Raw genomic sequence first — 15,509 nt, 5'->3', positions numbered from 1 at the left:
CCGCAACGGCCGGCCCGGCCATCCTGATTTAGGTTTTCCGTCATTTCCGTAAATCGCTTCGGGCAAATGCCGGAATGGTTCCTTTGAAAGGCTCATCATCCTCCCCTACTCTCTCTCTCTCTCTCTCTCTCTCTCTCTCTCTCTCTCTCTCTCTCTCTCTCTCCCTCCCAAACATGTCGAACATAGTGCCCAAAACTATGTTAACAGTGGCCACTTCATTAGATAGTGCATTTAGCTCGGCTCCCTTGCTTTCTTAGCTACAATGTGACAAAATACACGAGTAGTGTGTAAATTTGGTAATGGTTGGTTGATTTGAGGGAGGGACCAAACAGCGAGGTCACCGTTCCCATCGGATTAGGGAAGGATAGTGGTTCGAAGGAACCATCCCGGCATTTACTTGGAGTGATTTAGAGAAATGACTGAAACCCTAAATCAGGATGGCCGGACGCGGCTTTGAAACGTCATCCTCTCGAAATATTTGTAATATTCTAGTTCTTACTCTAGGAGAATTACTAATTACGTATTTTAAGAAAAATAAAAAGCAACAGGCTCTGACAGCATGATTCTTAAAACGGGCGAGTGATGACATAGAATGTAGCCAAAACCTTATCGCAAACGCAGTCTATGTAAAGCTTAAAAGGTGTAGGGATGTACAGTGCACTTGGCAGCCGATAATAGATCGTAATACCACATCATACGACGCTTTTTATTATAGAGGGAAAGAAAATAAAGAATAATACAAATAAACTTAATTTGTGCTGAAGTGATATTGCGACATAATTCCCTGGTCATACGGCGCGTTCCATAAGGTAAAGACTGAGCAGTACGTAGATATAGTTAGTTATTCAATAAAAAACCTTTCGAATAACACTGCGTAGAGACAAAAGCGCAACTATTAAGCGAGTGGATTAGTACCAAAAGCGAATGGTAGGGCTCAATGGAATAGTAGCACACTGTAAAAAGAGATGGCTTTAAAAAGCACTCCTACGGCGGATTCAGTGACTATTCCTTGAACGTGCGGCATACATATACGTTAGACACTAGCGTAAAACGTCGAGCACGGGCCCAATGTTGACAAACTTCTTCGACTGACACAAAAGTTCAAGAGTACAGGAAACAGTTCATTGGCTGGCGTACGAAGGAAAATGGCACTTAACCTCGCGAAAGTATGCTCAGGATATTGCAAGAGGCGTCTTTCAAGGCGGAAAAAACGAGTGTTCTACACTCTCTCTTCGTTTCTATTAGCTATTACCATGATGATGAAATTATCGGAATAATAATTCGCACGGAGGCATACGAGCAATCATTCTTCTCCTGCTGCATGGAACAGGAAGAGAGCTTGATATTATGTACAGGGTGGTTATGATTAAATTTTTGCTACCTGGGCCAGTGCAGACGGAGATCTACTCACCGTATGAGTACACAACTTTATACGAATGTTGTTCAGACTGTGCGCTGAAAGATCAGGGTTGTTAGTGGTGTTAAGTGTCATGACTTGAGGTTAGGCGCCGGTACTGCTACGGCGACGTAAGGGGAACTGAGAGCCCGAGAACCAAGGACATGCAGCGTGAACGGGCCACGTTGCTGTGGTCTGCTTCGCCAACGTTGAAACTTCTGTATTAAAATTCTTTTCTGCTTCTATTGCTGAATGTAATGGGAAGGTTCGAGTCCTCCCTCGGGCTTGGGTGTGTGTGTTTGTTCTTAGGATAGTTTAGGTTAAGTAGTGTGTAAGCTTAGGGACTGATGACCCTAGCAGTTAAGTCCCATAAGATTTCACACACATTTTTTTTTGAAATGGGAAGTTTATTTAATTCTGGAACAGATGAGTAAAACTGAACGTACTGAGCCTATTTTATCTTTACTTATTCTTATCATGTCAACACTGACCCATAATATTCTAGCGCAACGCAATCTGACTGCTCAAAAAAATTACAACCTGACTTCAAATAATTAATTCAAAGGAATGGCCCTGACTAAAAAGAAATCTTAACAATAAGCTATACATTTCATTAAGCACCTACCCTACAAAAATCTTCATTACATGAACTAATGCAATACAGCGAGCGCCAATACTGCCAGCTAAATATACGATTCTAACTACTGAAGGCACTAACTTCTAATGGGGATATGGTTAGCAAAGGAAAGATTTTGTTGCGGAGCAAACAATGTATTTACCTTAATAATGTGGCAACCAGTTCAAAAATCATATAACATATAAACGTCCGTGACATCCAGTTCCAAAAGATTGTATAATCATCGACAAATTACATTTCCATGACGGACACACGTCCAGATCGTCCGCTCGAGCTGACACTTCAAACCTCTAACCTCCATCACCCCTGGCTATTCTCTCCCCACATCCATCACTGCTGGCTGCTCACCTCCAAGTGCCTCCAACAGTACTTCCATCACTGCTGGCGACTAACTTCCAACTGCCCAACACTACTGGCGATTAACTTCCAACAACGAGTCCAACCAGCCACAGAGTCTCTTACAAGGAAAGCGCCGTCAGAGATCCAATGCAAAGCGCTACACAGCGCTCCAACACAGAAGCAGACCACTTACAACGTGTGACTCCTGCTCTACAGGAGAGCGACGCTTTGGACTCAACAGATTTGATGCACGATGGATTTCCACTTCGCATTGCTCGAAACATATCCGGAGAAAACCGAATCACTGGCCGATTGTTCCAATCGGCGTGGCCACCTAAATCACCAGATTTGAATCCGCGTGATTTCTGGCTGTGGGGTTACCTGTAGGACCGGGTTTTTCAATGAGTGATTAACAAACCCCGGAGGTTGAAGATGAGCATTCCATCTGAGATGTTTCGTGCAGCAATAGATCAATCTCTAGCGCGGTTCCAGATTGTCGTGGATGCAGTTGGTTGTCACACTGAGCAAAGTTTGTAAGCTGGAACGAAAACATGGCACGCAATTATCAAATGTTACCCTCTCATGGGGAAATTAGAACGTGTTTCCTCCGCTTGTCCTTACAAATGTTTCCACAAAGTTTCATTTTTCTATAACACTCGGTTTTCATGGTGGCCCTCTCAAGTAGCGAAGATTTAATCATAACCACCCTCTACTACGGCATATATGCTCTCTGCCATACATTTTATGACGATTTGTAGCCTACGGCTGCAGAAGTAGATAGGTGCAGGTCGTGTGCTGGAGTCCGATATTTGTTTCATTTCACTGACATTCGAAAACAACCGAAAAAACACAATAATATACTGCATCACCTATCATAATTGTCTCCAATTAGTTTTTGATGCATAATACCCAGGAAGTCAGTCTGCTTATGCGTTGCCACGAAACCATCAAGCACATTCGAGATGAATGCCTCTTGCGTTCCTATCAATGGAGTTGGAGCGATAACAGTTTTTATATGGATTAGGCTCAAATGGTTCAAATAGCTCTGAGCACTATGGGAGTTAACTTCTAAGGTCATCAGTTCCCTAGAACTTAGAACTACTTAAACCTAACCAACCTAAGGACATCACACACATACATGCCCGAGACACGATTCGAACCTGTGACCGTAGCGGTTACGCGGTTCCAGACTGTAGCGCCTAGAACCGCACGGCCACCCTGGCCGGCTATAGATTAGGAACTTAGATATTGACATGTAGTTAGTTTTATATGTATTTTTGTTTTTCTGTATTCTTGTTACATACATATACTAATGTTATACACCTGTATTTGTACACTGCAAGTGAGCTATAAGAATAAATAAAATAAACCACGAAACGAGCACATGAATCTTAAATTATCAGCCATTATTCATCTGACAGGGTAAAACTTTCGTCTTGGAACCAACTGGATGGCCGAGACTTTCTTTAGGTAAAAGGTGCCAAGAACACACCTACAACAGCACGGTGCCTAGTTACATATTGCGTTGTTCAAGGCAACCTTTGATTTGAAGGATTTATTGTGCTAGATTTTAATTTCTGCGTGCATAAAGGCAGTATCTGAGTTGTGTAAACCTTTGAGATGAGGTACTCTTGCTTTCTGCTGTTCGATCGGCGAGAAGTTTCAGTGCTAGTCGACACAGCTTTATGTATGTTAATTCGAAGACTTGCTTCCTCAATTTCACTTTCATTAAATAAGACGAAGGGAGCACATTTCCATAACAGACGAACTTTGTTGCTCATCTGATATATTGCAACGTGTTTCTGTGTTACGATGCTGCAAACATCGATATTGCCAGAGATTTCGCCTGCAGGATCGTTACTTCAAAACAATGAAACGGAGAACAGACGATATAAGGAGAGAACAATGGTCAACAGCTGCAGAGCAGACGGGACGATCTCATTAAGATTAGCACAGCCAGCACCTGCCTGAATCAGTTCCTCTCATATATCTGCGTCCGTTATTCGGTCTCATGAATGTTGTTTCACTTAACCCTTTATCTCGTTTATTTGACATAACTTTGTATGGTTTTTAGATGTTAATGCAGATACGAGGACGGTCAACCTAACAGCTGAACTCTTCTCAAAATTAGCAAAAGGAATACGTGAAAATAGGCGCTTCCGTCGGAAATGGTCTCTAAAATATAAACTACTTTTTTTCAAGTTTTGTTTATCACCATATCTGGGAAATGGCGTGAACGTAGATCCAAGGGAAGCAGCGAATGAATGAACAAACATTCCAGAACTTCTGAATAAAATGGTTTTGGCTGTTAGCCTGCGTCATTCTAAAACACTAAAGCAACTGTACTGCTGACGTTTCAGCAGACTTGCTCCGGTTCTCTTTGTACGGGTCCCGAAGAGAACCGCAGTAAATTGGTCGAAACGTCGGCGATTTTTTGCTTAGGGGTTTTACAATGATGTGGTCTAAGAGCCAAAATAATTTTATTCAAAATGACACTGGCCGTGGAAGTCTACGAACTGTAAGTAGCCCTGTTTGTATGTTGGCAGCGCTATAGACTATGTTAATATTGCTGACAGCGATCTGCGCCCTCGACGAGAGATTCTGTGGTTGGACGGACTAGCAGTTAGCGAGTGTACAGAGAAGTGTATGTACATGATTTTCTTACTGGAGACTCTGTGTTGGTAGGACATGCATTGTAAAGTGAGACGCAAGGAAATGTATGATAATGGATGTATGGTTGATAATGTTTGGGTAGTGAAATTATTGACAACTACGAGGGTAATCCCAAAAGTAAGGTCTCCTATTTTTTAATAAGTACATACACCTGTTTATTTCTACAATGGTTTACATCAGTTTACAGTTTGAACATTTAGCTATTTTTCGACATAATCTCCATTTCTGTCGATGCATTTTTGTAGACGCTGTGGCAGTTTTTGTATGGCCATGTCATACCAGCTCGCCGCCATGCTGTTCAGAAAGTTATGAACCTCTTCTTTCACCTCATCGTCGGAGATGAATCACTTTCCGGCCAAATGTTCTTTTAACCTAGGAAACAAGTGATAGTCACTGGGCGCCAAGTCAGGACTATAGGGAGGGTGGGTGATTATGCTCCAATGAAACTGTTGCAGGAGAGCAACGGTTTGCCTAACGATGTGTGGGGGAGCTTTGTCATGGAGAATGTGTGCGCCCTTGCTCAACATTCCTCTTCTCCGGTTCTGGATTGCCCGTTTGAGTTTTTTAAGAGTCTCACATTACCTGTCAGTGTTAATTGTGGCCCCAGCGATTCAGCTCCGACGACGAGGTAAAAGAAGAGGTTCATAACTTTCTGAACAGCATGGCGGCGAGCTGGTATGACATGGGCATACAAAAACTGCCACAGCGTCTTCAAAAACGCATCGACAGAAATGGTGATTATGTCGAAAAATAGCTAAATGTTCAAGCTGTAAACTGATGTAAACCATTGTAGAAATAAACAGGTCTATGTACTGTACTTATAAAAAAATAGGAGACCTTATTTTTGGGATTACCCCCGTATATAATTTTTGGAATTGGATGTCACATGAATAAGGTAAAGTTGTTTGCTCTTCAACAAAATCTTTCTTTTGCTAAGCATATGCCACCTAGTAGTTACTCAATAGTAGTAAGAATCTTTTTATTTAACTGACTGTAGTTGCTGTTTGCTGTAATTGCTGTAGTTCGTGTTATGAAGATTTTCTGAGAGGTAAGTGACTTATAAAATGAATGGCGTTTCCACTATCGGGATTCGTGACTGAAATGAGTTCAGGCAATTAACAGAGCTGGAGGTAGTTTCATATTTTTTGGATTAGTAGTATTGTTAGGAATTCTTGCAATTCACGGACATTCTTGTGTGTTAATTATTGGAAGTCATGATGTCAATGTATTGCAGTCAGATTGCGTTGTGCTTGTATATTGTGGGTAATAAATGAATAGGTTAAGTTAGAGTTGTCTTTGTCAGGGAAAATTCTGTAGGTCAGTGTTTAATAAAAAATATAATTAAAGACTTAGTTTCAGAACTTATATTCTTCTTCTTCTTCGCGGATGGATCACTTAGGACCACGCGTAATCAACATTTGTTGGCCTTCCTTTTCACCCAGTATTCCTCCATACGCAACGAATGGTCTGGTTTTCGTTGCGCGAACCACGTATGTTCGTTAGTTTTTCTCTCTTCTTCCTCAAAGCCCTGTGTGTTTGTGGTTTTTCTGATTTCATTTCTGTCATGTAGATTTGATGACCCTAATTCTCTCCGGTCTTTTTCCGTCTGTTTGTACCAATTCGGTCTTTTAGTTTTGTTGTTTAAAAATGTATGGATTTTGTGCGTTAACCTGTTTGAGTCCATTCTTTCTAAATGCCCCATGAATTGGATTCTTCTCATGCGCACTGTGTCTGTGATTTTGGAGATATTTTTATATATTTCTGCATTTGGTTTTGGATAATGCATACCATCATTAGTTCTTGGTCCTATGATTTTCCTCATTATTTAAGTTATTTCACTTCTAAGTCCCCTTTTAGTATTCTGTGTTGAAGATATAGTGTCTCAGATGCGTAGAGAGCTTCGGGTTTACTTACTGTTGTGTAGTGTCGTATTTTGCAGTTCCGCGAGAGACTCATTTTGTAGTAAACGTTTTTTGGTAACTGAAATGCCGTCTCCATTTTCTGGACTTTTGATCTGACAGATTTCTTTTCATTACAATTTTCTGCAGTCCATTCTCCTAAATATTTAAATTCTTTTACTCGAGAGATGTAGTTATTACCAATTTGGAGATCAGAAGATGCATCTTTGATGTCAGTCATATATTTTGTGTTTTCAAACGAAATTTCTAATGCTACTTTTGCTGCCTGCTCTTGTAATAATTCTAGCTGTTTCTGTGAATCGGTAATGTCTTGAGCGGTCAGTGCCTTGTCGTCAGAAAATGCTAAACAGTCTAATTCTTTGGCCTTACGTTTTGCCCCCTGTCTGTGTGCTGGTGCACGTGTTTTTCTCCATTCTCGAACAACTTTTTCCAGAGCACAATTGAAGAGCACTGGGGACAGTCCATCCCCTTGTCGTACTCCTGTATCTATTTCAAATTCTGTGTTCAATTCTCCCATAAGTTTTACTTTGGATTTGGTCTCCGTGAGTGTTTCTTTTATGATATTTGTTGTCTTTTGGTCTAGTCAGAATTCTGCTAGCACTTCAAAAACGGATTCTCGGTCTATACTTATATTATGGAACTTAAAAACAAAAAAAATCTGTGGAATGGACATAAAATAATAATAATGGGGATACTCTGCACATTTTTGCACACCTGTGAAATAAAAATCTGCTGCTCAGCAATACTGACTACCCTGTTGCTCCTCCCCACGCACTGTGACACGTTTTCTATCGTCCTCGGCTTGCTGTGCACAATGTGGTAGAGGCGCTACCGCTTAAGTCTATGCCGTTCATGCATGACAGGCCTCCCGAGGTCCTTCAAACTCCGTGCTTTCGCCTTCCTTCAACCACTTTCCTAGGCCCTCAGTACAGCAGTTCGACCACAGCTGACCACTGGACTCGCATTCGGAAGGACGACGGTTCAATCCCGCGTCCGGCCATCCTGATTTAGGTTTTCCGTGATTTCCCTAAAATCACTCCAGGCAAATGCCGGGATGGTTCCTCTGAAAGGGCACGGCCGACTTCCTTCCCCATCCTTCCCTAATCCCCAAACTAGTTATCGTCCATGTTTCACTTCCATACATGGCTACACTCCATACAAATACTTTCAGAAACGACTTCCTGACACTTAAATCTGTATTCGATGTTAACAAATTTCTCTTCTTCAGAAACTATTTCCTTGCCATTGGCAGTCTACATTTTATATCCTCTCTACTTCGACCATCATCAGCTATTTTGCTTCCCAAATAGCAAAACTCCTTTACTACTTTAAGTGTCTCATTTCCTAATCTAATCCCCTCAGCACCACCCGATTTAATTTGACTACATTCCATTATCCTCCTTCTGCTTTTATTGATGTTCATCTTATATCCTCCTTTCAAGACACTGTCCATTCCGTTCAACTGCTCTTCCAAGTGCTTTGCTGTCTCTAACAGAATTACAATGTCATCGGCAAACCTCAAAGTTTTTACTTCTTCTCCATGAATTTTAATACCTACTCCCAATTTTTCTTTTGTTTCCTTTACTGCTTGCTCAATATACAGATTGAATAACATCGGGGAGAGGCTACAACCCTGTCTCACTCCTTTCCCAACCACTGCTTCCCTTTCATGTCCCTCGACTCTTATAACTGCCATCTGTTTTCTGTACAAATTGTAAATAGCCTTTCGCTCCCTGTATTTTACCCCTGCCACCTTCAGAATTTGAAAGAGAGTATTCCAGTTAACATTGTCAAAAGCTTTCTCTAAGTCTACAAATGCTAGAAACGTAGGTTTGCCTTTTCTTAATCTTTCTTCTAAGATAAGTCGTAAGGTTAGTATTGCCTCACGTGTTCCAACATTTCTACGGAATCCAAACTGTTCCTCCCCGAGATCCGCTTCTACCAGTTTTTCCATTCGTCTGTAAAGAATTCGCGTTAGTATTTTGCAGCTGTGACTTATTAAACTGATAGTTCTGTAATTTTCACATCTGTCAACACCTGCTTTCTTTGGGATTGGAATTATTATATTCGTCTTGAAGTCTGTGGGTATCTCGCCTATCTCATACAACTTGCTCACCAGATGGTAGAGTTTTGTCATGACTGGCTCTCCCAAGGCCATCAGTAGCTCTAATGGAATGTTGTCCACTCCCGGGGCCTTGTTTCGACTCAGGTCTTTCAGTGCTCTGTCAAACTCTTCACGCAGTATCTTATCTCCCACTTCATCTTCATCTACATCCTCCTCCATTTCCATAATATTGTCCTCAAGTACATCGTGGTAGTATGGCCCAGTACTTGTGCAGGTGCTTCCAACGACTTGTTGAGTGCATGCCACGTCCAGTTGTTGTACAATGCTGGACAATAGCAGGCACGACGCGATATTAGAAGGTATGCCATGACTATTGCCACGTCAGTGTACATTGCCCATTAGTTGTGGATTGAGCCGAACACAGTGTAAAACCGATTACAGTACTTTACAACTATGTTCGAATGAGGGAGGGGTTTAAACACGAAGATATCTTTCAAGTACAAATATACGACTCAGTTCATTAGCGGACAACTATTTTGTTAATGAGAGTGTACTTCCAACATGCAAATGATGTGACACGAAGGAAAATGTCATTTTAGTGATAAAGTTTTTTCTATGTATAGTTTTCCTGTTTCTTAGTCATTTCCCTGGTAGAACACGGAAACCAATTCTTGCCAAGATCGCCAGGCTCAAAATTTTGGTTTTATACAGTTCGGACGCATTATTCCAAAATCCTAGCTTTCGGTTTCACTCATTTTTCGCAACGTCCAACAAAGGAAAAATAATATAAATACCCAGAAAATGCATCTGGTCACGACGAAAACGCGCGGTCACACAAGCGCCATTTGTCCTATTAACAGCAAGTCAATGCGCGTTTGTCTGGGTCTAGAGACTTTCTGCGCAAACGCTGCGTTTACGCTCTCTCATTTGATTGGTTGTAAGTTGAATGTCTAAACGTAGGGTTCGAAAACTCTCCTCAAATTTCTCTCATGTGAACGTAGCCCTAACGTCAACATGGTAAAGGCGGCAACAATCGACCAGTAGAAACCAATACCGCTATTTTAGATCTGAATGGACTGTATTTTTCGGCATTCGTTTAGTCTCGGTTGTAATAGGTATCTTTTTTTTCATTTTTACTAACAACTGATTAAAAAGTGTGCCATATCAATATGCTGTTGCAACATTGGTTAATTTTTTAAATTTTTAAATAAAACTTTTTTTTATAAGCAGACAATGTTTGTTCGTAAGGTTTCGTTTGCTTTGAAATATCGGATTAATTTAGACAATGGGGAAAGCAATCAGCGCAGTTTTTATAAGAGCGCCGACATTTACAACTTAGCAGCGAACACATGACATAAGAATCGGTACAGCATCGCTAAACAATAATGTACCTGTTGCTATGTGTTGTGACCTATTAAACGGAATGATTACACCTGCAATGTGCAAGACTTAACCACACCTAGTTTGTACGATAGTTTCTCGTTGTCATCCTCGAAGACTGGTTATATTGCACGAAGGTACCATTCCAAGTCTGGGAGTATATTACTACGTGTGATAGTTATTAAGTACAATGCTCCATTTGCTTTAAAAATTTGCGACATCATATAAGAAGAAAACATTCGTAATATTACTTGCACGAGAAGATGAATTTCATATATCTAGAATCTTTGAACATACTCTGAGCACAAACTTCAATAGGCAAGAATGACCTCAGTGCCACCCAGCATGGATTTCGAAAACATCAACCACGTGGAATCCAACTCGCACTTTTCTCAAATGATATACTGAAAGCTTTGTATCAAGGCAACCATGCAGATGCAGTACTCGTATTTCTTGATTTCCGAAAAGCATTTGTGGGGTACCGCACCTAAACTCGTCAAAATTACGTTCACATGGGGTATCAAGTGAAATTTGTGACAGTAATGAGAACATTTTTGGTAGAAAGGACAGCATATTGTCTTTTATGGAGAGACCTCGTCAGTTGTAGAAATAACTTCGGGTATGCCCAGGGAAGTGTGTTGGGACCCTTGCTGTTCATGTTGAATATTAATCACCTTGCAGACAATATTAATAGTAAAATCGGACTTTTTGCAGATGATGCATTTATCTGTAATGCAGTTCTCTTTGAAAGAAGCTGCGTAACTATTTAGTCAGACCTTGGTAAGATTTCGAAGTGGTACAAAGATTGGCAACTTGCTTTAAATGTTCAGAAATGTAAAGCTGTCCAGTCCAGGAAACAAAAAATATGTAGTATACTATGTCTATAATATCAATGAGTCGCTGTTGGAATCGGCCAATACCTGGGTGTGATACTTTCTAGAAATATGAAATGGAATGAGCACATAGGTTCAGTTGTGGGTAAAGCAGGTGGTAGTCTCCGGTTTTTTGGTAGAATATTAGGAAAGTGCAATAAGTCTACAAAGGAGACTGCTTACAAATCACTCGTGCGACCCATCCTAGAATATTGCTCAAGTGTGTGGGACCCGTACCAGGTAGGTTCAAAATTGTTCAAATGGCTCTGAGCACTATGGGACTTAACTACTGAGGTCATCAGTCCCCTAGAACATAGAACTACTTAAACCTAACTAACCTAAGGACATCACACACATCCATGCCCGAGGCAGGATTCGAACCTGGGTCGTAGCGTACGCGCGGTTCCAGACTGTAGCGCCTAGAACCACTCGGCCACCCCGGCCGGCTATCAGGTAGGACTATCGTGGAGTATTGAACGTATACAGAGAAGGGCAGCACGAATAGTCACAGGTTTGCTTAATCCGTGGGAGAGTATCACTGATGCTAAACGAATTGAAGAGGAAGACTCTTGACATGATAGACGTAAACTATCTCGAGAAAGTCTATTAACGAAATTTCAAGAACCGGCATTAAATGAACTCCAGGGATGTACTACAACCCCCTACGTAACGTTCATATAGGGATCGTGAGGACAAGATTAGAATAATTAGTGCACGCACAGAGGCGTTCAAACAATTATTAGCCGCGCGGGATTAGCGGAGCGGTCTCAGGCGCTGCAGTCGTGGACTGTGCGGCTGGTCCCGGCGGAGGTTCGAGTCCTCCCTCGGGCATGGATGTGTGTGTTTGTCCTTAGGATAATTTAGGTTAAGTAGTGTGTAAGCTTAGGGAATGACGACCTTAGCAGTTAAGTCCCATAAGATTTCACACACACTTGAACAAACAATTATTCTTCCCGTGTTCCATACATGAATGGAACAGGAAGAAATCCTAATGACTGGTACAATGGTACATACATACCCTCTGCCATGCAGCTCATTGTGAATCGCAGAGCATAGATGTAGATAATTTTATTGACACGCTATAAACTTGGGATAAGAACTGGACCCTTAAATTTGTGATTGCTTCTCGATGAAAAATTTATACCATCCGAAAGTGATGACGCAAGAAAATCAACAACTTGTGACCTTTCTCACTCGTTGTCTCCGTAATGTCATTGGCGAACCTCAAAGTTTTTATTTCTTCTCCATGGATTATAATACCTACTCCGAACTGTTCTTTAGTTTCCTTTACTGCTTGCTCAATATACAGATTGAATAACATTGGGGAGAGGCTACAACCCTGTCTCACTCCCTTCCCAACCACTGCTTCCCTTTCATCTCCCTCGACTCTTATAACTGCCATCTGGTTTCTGTACAAATTGTAAATAGCCTTTCGCTCCCTGTATTTTACCCCTGCCACCTTTAGAATTTGAAAGAGAATATTCCAGTCAACATTGTCAAAAGCTTTCTCTAAGTCTACAAATGCTAGAAACGTAGGCTTGCCTTTCCTTAATCTCTTTTCTAAGATAAGTCGTAAGGTCAGTATTGCCTCACGTGTTCCAATATTTCTACGGAATCCAAACTGATCTTCCCCGAGGTCGGCTTCTACCAGTTTTTCCATTCGTCTGTAAATAATTCGCGTTAGTATTTTGCAGCTGTGACTTATTAAACTGATAGTTCGGTAATTTTCACATCTGTCAACACCTGCTTTCTTTGGGATTGGAATTATTATATTCTTCTTGAAGTCTGAGGGTATTTCGCCTGTCTCGTACATCTTGCTCGTCAGATGCCTGAAGTAATAGTACACATGTTTTTCACACGAAAAGAAGTGATGAAATTGATTTTCATATTTTTATTCAATAATTTTACTCATTATTTTACACGACTTGGTGAAAGATGGCTGCGGACCCCCTAGAAAGAGCCGGCGGACCCGTAAGGGGTCCGCGGACCACAGGTTGGGAAGCCCTGTGTTAGACCATTGTCGGAAACAAGCGGCACTGGTTTGGATCGAACTGCCAGTACGAAAGCTGAGCATCGAGCGACGCCGTACATTGGAGTGCAGACAGGCAGGAGAAATTATAGGGTGCGTGCTGAAAGCGGTGCCGCCGGCTAGCTCGCACTTAGTATGCGGAGGGCGGAGCGGGCGCCGCGGCGCGACGTGGCAGCAGTGCGAACTCCCACGCGCGGCCCGCCGCCGGCTCCCGGAATAGCGCTGACTTCAGCCGCCGCGGCGCCGCTGCTGCCACCTGCCGGCGGACGCGAAACTGGGCCGCGCCGCACCAGCTGACGCGCGGCGGTCTGTGGTGGCGCTCGCAATTAATAAAGAGCGGCTGCAGGTCAAGGCGGCGCGGGACTGACCACTAACACGCCGGCGCTGCCCGGCCGCTGGCTGGTCTTCCGACAACCGTAGCCGTCTCCACTGGGTGTCTCAAACGTTTTCGGTCAAATTCAAACAGGTGATAGTGGGTCCACAACCTATTTTATTGAGATAGGGAACCAATGGTCGGAAACGCATACTTTTTCCGTTATAAACATGTACAGTGCACATTGCATAACAATAAAGTAGCTCACAGTAACTGTTAGAAGCGACGGCCGCTAGTCTCAATGCATGTATTACAATGCTGCTTGCCGGCCGGAGTGGCCGAGCGGTTCTAGGCGCTACAGTCTGGAACCGCGCGACCGCTGCGGTCGCAGGTTCGCATCCTGCCTCGGGCATGGATGTGTGTGATGTCCTTAGGTTAGTTAGGTTTAAGTAGTTCTAAGTTCTAGAAGAGTGATGACCTCAGCAGTTAAATCCCATAGCACTCAAAGCCATTTGAACCATTTTTCAACAACGCCGCTTGCAGTTCTGACTCACTCTCGCTAAGATCCCTGATGTCTGTTGCGCACTGGAACAGGCAGTAGGCGATAAACAGCTTACACCTCTGACTACCGAACAGACATATTACACTACTGGCCATTAAAATTGCTGCACCAAGAAGAAATGCAGACGACAAACGGATATTCATTGGTATTGGTTGAAAACAGTCTTGGTTGCACTTTTAGTTTTTTATTTTTCAACGACGCATTTCGCCTTATTTAGGCATCTTCAGGTTGAGAATTAAAAATCTAAAATTGCAACCAACACTGTTTTTAACCAGTACTGTTAAGCACTGGTTTTGCTGTATGCCACATACGGACTGGAAGGATTTCTATGGTATTCATTGGACAAATATATTATACTAGAACTGAAATGTGATTACATTTTCACGCAATTTGGGTGCATATATCCTGAGAAATCAGTACCCAGAACAACCACCTCTGGCCGTAATAACGGCCTTGATGGGTCTGGGCATTGAGAAAACAGACCTTGGATGGCGTGTACAGGTACAGCTGCCATGCAGCTTCAACACGATACCACAGTTCATCAAGAGTAGTGACTGGCGTATTGTGACGAGCCAGTTGCTCGGCCACCATTGACCAGACGTTTTCAGTTGCTGAGAGATCTGGAGAATGTGTTGGCCAGGGCAGCAGTCGAACATTTTCTGTATCCAGAAAGGCCAGTACAGGACCTCCAACATGCGGTCGTGCATTATCCTGCTGAAATGTACGGTTTCGCAGGGATCGAATGAAGGGTAGAGCCACGGGTTGTAACACATCTGAAATGTAACGTCCACTGTTCAAAGTGTCGTCAATGCGAACAAGAGATGACCGACACGTGTAACCAACGGCACCCCATACCATCACGCTGGGTGATAGGCCAGTATGGCGTTGACGAATACACGCTTCCAATGTGCATTCACCGCGATGTCGCCAAACACGGATTCGACCATCATGATGCTGTAAACAGAACCTGGATTCATCCGAAAAAATGACATTTTGCCATTCGTGCACCCAGGTTCGTCGTTGAGTAGACCATCGCAGCCGCTCCTGTCTGTGATGCAGCGTCAAGAATAACCGCAGCCATGGTCTCCGAGATGATAGTCCATGCTGCTGCCGGCCAGAGTGGCCGAGCGGTTCTAGGCGCTACAGTCTGGAACCGTGTTACCGCTACGGTCGCAGGTTCGAATCCTGCGTCGGGCATGGATGTGTGTGATGTCCTTAGGTTAGTTAGGTTTAAGTAGTTCTAAGTTCTAGGGGACTGATGACCTCAGAAGTTAAGTCCCATAGTGCTCAGAGCCATTTTTCCATGCTGCTGCAAACGTCGTCG

Source organism: Schistocerca piceifrons, chromosome 6 (assembly GCF_021461385.2).
Source record: "Schistocerca piceifrons isolate TAMUIC-IGC-003096 chromosome 6, iqSchPice1.1, whole genome shotgun sequence".
NCBI lineage: Eukaryota > Metazoa > Arthropoda > Insecta > Orthoptera > Acrididae > Schistocerca > Schistocerca piceifrons.
The sequence above is the reverse complement of the archived record's forward strand: the minus strand, read 5'-3'. Positions refer to the sequence as shown.